Source organism: Acyrthosiphon pisum, chromosome A2, assembly GCF_005508785.2.
Source record: "Acyrthosiphon pisum isolate AL4f chromosome A2, pea_aphid_22Mar2018_4r6ur, whole genome shotgun sequence".
Lineage (NCBI taxonomy): Eukaryota > Metazoa > Arthropoda > Insecta > Hemiptera > Aphididae > Acyrthosiphon > Acyrthosiphon pisum.
The window spans coordinates 71429222-71435361 of NC_042495.1; the positions used below are offsets into that span (position 1 = coordinate 71429222).

The 6140-nt window shown below is 28.2% G+C and overlaps 1 protein-coding gene across 1 annotated transcript in view; it reads right to left on the bottom strand.

Annotated features, from left to right (window-relative positions):
- Nucleotides 1-6140, bottom strand: part of LOC100572769 (tubulin glycylase 3A-like) — a 110393-nt gene that overhangs the window by 81354 nt on the left and 22899 nt on the right. The window lies entirely within an intron of this gene.

Consider the following 6140-nt stretch of genomic DNA (forward strand, 5'->3'; position numbering starts at 1 on the left):
TAGCAGTTAATTTCTAATTGAAAATATAATATTTTACAATTAAAATTAATGTAATATCTAGAACAGCACGAGAAAAACAAATAGCGGTAAAAGGTATTAATGTCCAAGGTTTTAATATTTTTGTTCAAGATTTTGATGTTCAAGGTTTTAACGGTAACAATTTTTTTGTTCAAGATTTTGACGTTCAAAGGGTTGACGGAAACTATTTTTTTGTTCAAGATTTTGACGTTCAAAGGGTTGACGGAAACTATTTTTTTGTTCAAGATTTTGATGTTCAAAGTTTTTATGTTCAAGTTTTTGAATGTTCAAGATATTGACATAAATTTATGTCCAAGCTTTTAACATTCAATATTTTGATGTTCAAGATTTTGAAGTTCAATTGTTTGACATTCAATGTTTTGAAGGCCTCCCTCCACATTTCAATAAAAATTATTCCTGACATTAGATTGTACCATCCCCCCACCCGAGTAAAAAAAAAATAGCAGGGGTATGCAAAAAAATATAAAACTAGTAAGGGAGCTCCCCTGTGCACCCTCCCAATTCGAACACTGGGTACAACATTTTGCCTTGAAGTAATTTCGAATTTAGGCGTTTTATGCCTAACCCCGTTTGCAAATGTACGCTCGCGCCTCACAGCAGATCACGTTTAGCTCCGTTAGTTTAAAAATTAGAGTTAATCGACGTACCTATTATTAAACGTAATGTTAAGAACATTATCTGTGTTTGTATGTGGGTTTTTTACGATAATTCAATTTTTATGCAAGTTATGCTATATAATATAGCGTAACATAAAAATGCCCATACTCACTTAAAAATTGAGTTATCGTAAAAACCCTCATACAAGCACAAATAATGTTCTTACCGTCAAGTTTCATAATAGGTCGATTCACTCTAATTTTTAAACTAACTGAGTTAATCGTGATCTGCTGATCGTAAATTCACCATGTATTATACGCACTTATAAGACGGAAACAACAAATATCTGTGTAGCGTCCTCTTAATATCAAATTTAATAATCTGATTCTGATAGGTAGGTAGTTATGATTTTGATAGTGATGCACCACTATACATATAGTGCTGGGAATGCAACATAATAATTTATACCATTACCATTGATTAAATATTTAATCAATTCTATTACGCATCAGTTTGTGTAAACAATTTTATACGCCAAAATATAAATGCGTCTGTCGAGGAACGGCATAATAGTCTAATACCTAGTATGGCCTAGTATGATCTTTACGAGAATATATTATACGCTCAATAACAAACTCTTCGATTTAATAATGATATAATAATCCCTCTTTCTCTCTATGGTTTCAATCCGTGGATTGGTTTTCAACCATCTTTCATTATTTTCTATTATATAATAAAATATTAATATTATTATATAATAATATAATATAATAGGTATTAATATTATTATATATTATGCACAAACAAAAATTATAATACATTAAAAGCTCCAAAACTTTATTTTTGATTTCAATGTTTGTCACCCCTAAAAATTAGCCACCCGGGGCAGCTGCCATCTTTGCACATCCACTTAACCCGGCATTGTAAAACGGGTGTGCCTATCAAGTAACACCTGTATACAAATAATCAAATGGGCAAATAATTTCAAATTCGTGTAAAAGCTAAACTTTAAAATAGCATTGCCGCAGTACAATGTTACTTAGGTATAGGGACTTAATATTTTTGGTTTCTCGACACGTTTCATTTGGACAATCGGATATTTACTTGTACCTATCATTATCTAATACTGCTAATTTCTAATGATCTTGAATATTATTCGTGATTATTTTAGCGAAAAGACCAAAACCGTTTTCTACGACTCGCCCAGCTCTTATTAAATTATTAAATTTACAAAACTAATTATACCTATGTTAAATCGAAGGGGCTTATACAAGGAAAAAAATGTACTAACATGACAATAAAATTAATGATCTCATAAGTTACTGCGCCTTATAATGGACAAAAATGTAACTGCAGTAAAGCCGTAAAGGTAGAAGCTACTCACTTCTCAACAAAGTAACTCGTTATGTAACTTAACTTTTTAACTTTATATAATGCCCAGTCTTGGCATTTGGGTGTAGGTACCTCCAGGGTGTCAAATCGGGTTAAATTATTTCGAGTTTGATCAATCAGTGAACAATTTTTGCGCTTTTCCGGGTTTGTGTAAAAAACCGTGTAAAATGTTTGCGGTTGATGTATAATGGGAATTATTAGTGACGGGTTCAATATTTAAATCATTGATAAAGGTTAACGCTTTTAAGGTTTTCACGGTTTCTGGTCTAACACAGCTATAAAATAAGTTCAGTAATATATTTTATTGTTAAAGTAGCGTGTTCAAACGTGTAGGTATGCCACATTAGATGTATTTATATTTTATTAACAATAAGAGACACAGACCACAGTAGGTATATAGCCACATAATAAGCAGTGTATCAATTTACAAAAAACATATTTCTCATTAAAAAATGTCTGTTAACTCTTTAGTGTTTAGATAAATGTATACTTGATACTACAAAATAACAAAAAGTTGAAAAGGGACGACTTAAATAAAATTATCTTTTATTAACAGTCCACGACTCCACAACTTAAAAAAAATAGAAATATTTAGGTTGGCACAGAAAAATTTTATTTCCCCGATGACTGATAATTAAGAATCGACAAGTCGAAAAACAAGTAATAACAGTCAACATGTATTGCACAATTAATATACTATAATGTATTGATGTAGGCTCTAGTCCACCACAATCCAAGGCTTACAGGAGTAGATGCATTCTTTATCTCTGTATACATTTACATTATGTATTTGTAACTTGTAAAGAAACTTACTAAATAAAAAATAAAAAAGGTACATAATATATTAACAATATATTTATTTATACATATAAAATTCTAAGCAGCGATGGTCAACACTATAATATAAGATATTTAAATTATATTATATAATATACATTATACATAATACTATAATATAGTAGGTATTTAAAATTTAAATCTGATTTCAACTAATAAATTACTCATACCCTGATGCCAACAGTTTAGGTATTAGGTAATAATTTATTAAATAAATTATATACAATTGATAGATACAATATTATATTATTTATTAGTCAATAGTTCATTAATTCTCATTAGTCATTTTAATTATTTTTACTTGTTGTTTTTACTATTTTTAAAAGTAGTTCCTCCAAATATTTGGCCAAACAAAGTGGTGTCCGGTAATGTAGAAAAGTTTGCTTTTTTTGTGATCGTTTAATAATATTAAAACGGCCTACACAAGAACGGGCCGATCTCTAAGATTTCCAATTTTCTATGATTCAACAGGACTTGAATACTTGATAATATAAAATTTAAATTTGAAATGGTTTGAAAAAATCGGGACTTTACACAAAAAAGAAATAAAAAAATACGTGTAAACGATAAATAAATGACAAGTACTGTTCCAACTTATATGACTGATTTTATAATATTTGTCATGTTATATAGCATTATAAATTATATGACTGCTCCAAATTACTTAGCTCCTTCTATTTTTCATTAAAAATTAATTTTATGATGTAAATACTAAATATTCACCAAGTACTAAAACAAAATGTACCAATATGAGAAAAAATGTTTTTCCTCTTACCAGTTTAATAACTAATAACAGTATAACACTAATAAGATATAGAGGTAATATAAGTAATAACAAACAATATTAAAAATACATTGTCACAATTTTTTGTTTATAAGCATTTAAAATTCGAATTTTGACAAAATGTATCAAATTTAAAATTTAACAATTATTTTGTGGTTAAAAACAATTTATAAAATGTTCAACTTTTATAGCGAAGGATTGAAAATTTAAAACAAGGTTCCACGTAAATAGGTTATATATAAAATACTTTCTTCACAATAATTAATATCATTTAATGACAAATATACTTAGTTATATCAATATATCTTAGTATACCTCCCCTGGGAGGCCTCTGCAGTCTGTTCATCATTTCAATCAATAAGTATTTTATTTTTATTTTATTTAGCTATTAATTACCATAAATTGTTCTTATTGTTCTTTTTTTTGTAACGGTTTGATAATAAAAAATGTATGAAACAAAAAAAAAATCTTTAAGTTTTTTACTATTTTTTATGTTTTACAGCGCATATTATTAAGCATAACTTACATTTCATAGAAAATATATTTCAGTTTTCTAATAAATTAAAGTCCACTCTTTAGTAATTAGTAAATACTAATTTATAATCATAAATAATAATTACCTATAGGTTAGGTTACTAATAGTATGTTTAGAATAGATTTTCATTAAAAATAGTGTTATCTCTGCCAAATTTAAACGAAATAGGTACCTACTCGCGAGTCGTGGTTGATATAGAACAGCAGTTCTGAACATTTTCATGTCTGAGTACTTACCACCTTTCCACCTACACAGTTTGAGAATATTCATGTACCACTTGACCAAAATGTATCGATTTAAATTTAAATTTATAATCTGTAGGTAGTATATGGAGATTATCATTATCTTAATAATTATTTCTACGATTACAAATGATCTCCACGCAGTCGATATATTTAAAACCTGCTAATATCAAATAAATCAAATGGTAAATAATAATAGGTTATATCCAATGTGAATAATGATCAATTCAATTTTTTTTTTATAATGGGATCAGGGGCGTCATTTCAGTTTTTTTTCTGGGTGTGCAAACTTTTAGGCAGGCCAATTTTGACATTTCACCAGGCCATTAAAAAAAATATATATTTATATATATATAAATGTAAGAAACCTATGCAAACCTATGTAAATATTCTTTCTTTCCCTTTTATAATTCTAATTGAAACTCATAACGACTAATGCAACTTTTAAATAGCTAGCAATTCAAAGAATTAAAAGCTTATAAGCAGTTAAAGCAACCAGCTAATGTCATTATTGTACATATAGAAAAACTTAAAATATATATATTTTATATTACCTATATATGAAAACATGTATAAGTTAATTATGACGGCGCATTGGAGTATTAATGGCAGGCCAATTGTTAACATTTTTTAAGTTAGTGGTGCCATTGCACACCCTGCCCCCCCCCAAATGACGCCCCTGAATGGGATATTTTTTTCGCGTACCACCTATGATGACGTTATTGAGAAACGCCTGTCTAAAATATTCTTCTTCTTTTTTTTGTCTTTGAGCATTTTAATTTACAAGAGTTGCCAAGATATTTACTTAAAATAGTCCAATGAATAACAATAATAAGTCAATAAAAAATGTATAATGTCAGTATATAATTAGAATTACAAAAAAAGAATAAGAAACATAGTTAAATATTAATATATTATGTAGGTAGGTACATAAATAATGTTTTGTTATTTGTTTTTTTTTTTGTGGAGTGAGGGGCTACTTACTAGGTAGAATACCTACTGAATACCTAGCATTATATGAATATGAACAAGCCCCCTTTGAGATTACTTTGCTAGTTCCTATAAGCATAATATACCAATATACCATATTAATACCTCATAATGCATGGACGGATTGGGCCATAGGGAAATCGGGAAATTCCCGATGGGGCGCGTACTAAATAGTAAATAGTAAGTAGACGTAAATATAATCTATTAATTAATAAATAATATTACCATTGATTATAGATTATTAGATTATTCATTCAATGATATTACGTAATAACAGTCTATAATATTATAACGTAAAACGTTGTAAATTGTAATAATACAAGTATACAACGTCTACAACAGAAACTGAATAATAATATTAATTATCAATAAGTAATAACAATAACTGTAATAAAAAAATCAACTTCCGTGGACAGTAAAATCTATAAATAATTGGTTATTCGGGTTGTCGTCGATCAGATTGGCCGGCGGGTCGCGGGTAATGACAACGAATTTTGACGATACAAATCGGATGCGGGTTGTTAATATGAATACCTAATAAGAATATTTGAAATTTGAAATTTATATTTTAGATTCTGAGTGGAACGATGAATGTATTGATTTTACAATGATGTTTGTTTTATTTTTTATTTTTTATTTTTTTTTTAAATTTAAATTTTTAAATTTTTTTGTGTCTGTCATCACCTTTTAGGACAGTAAAAGTGCTTGGATTTTCTTCAACAGT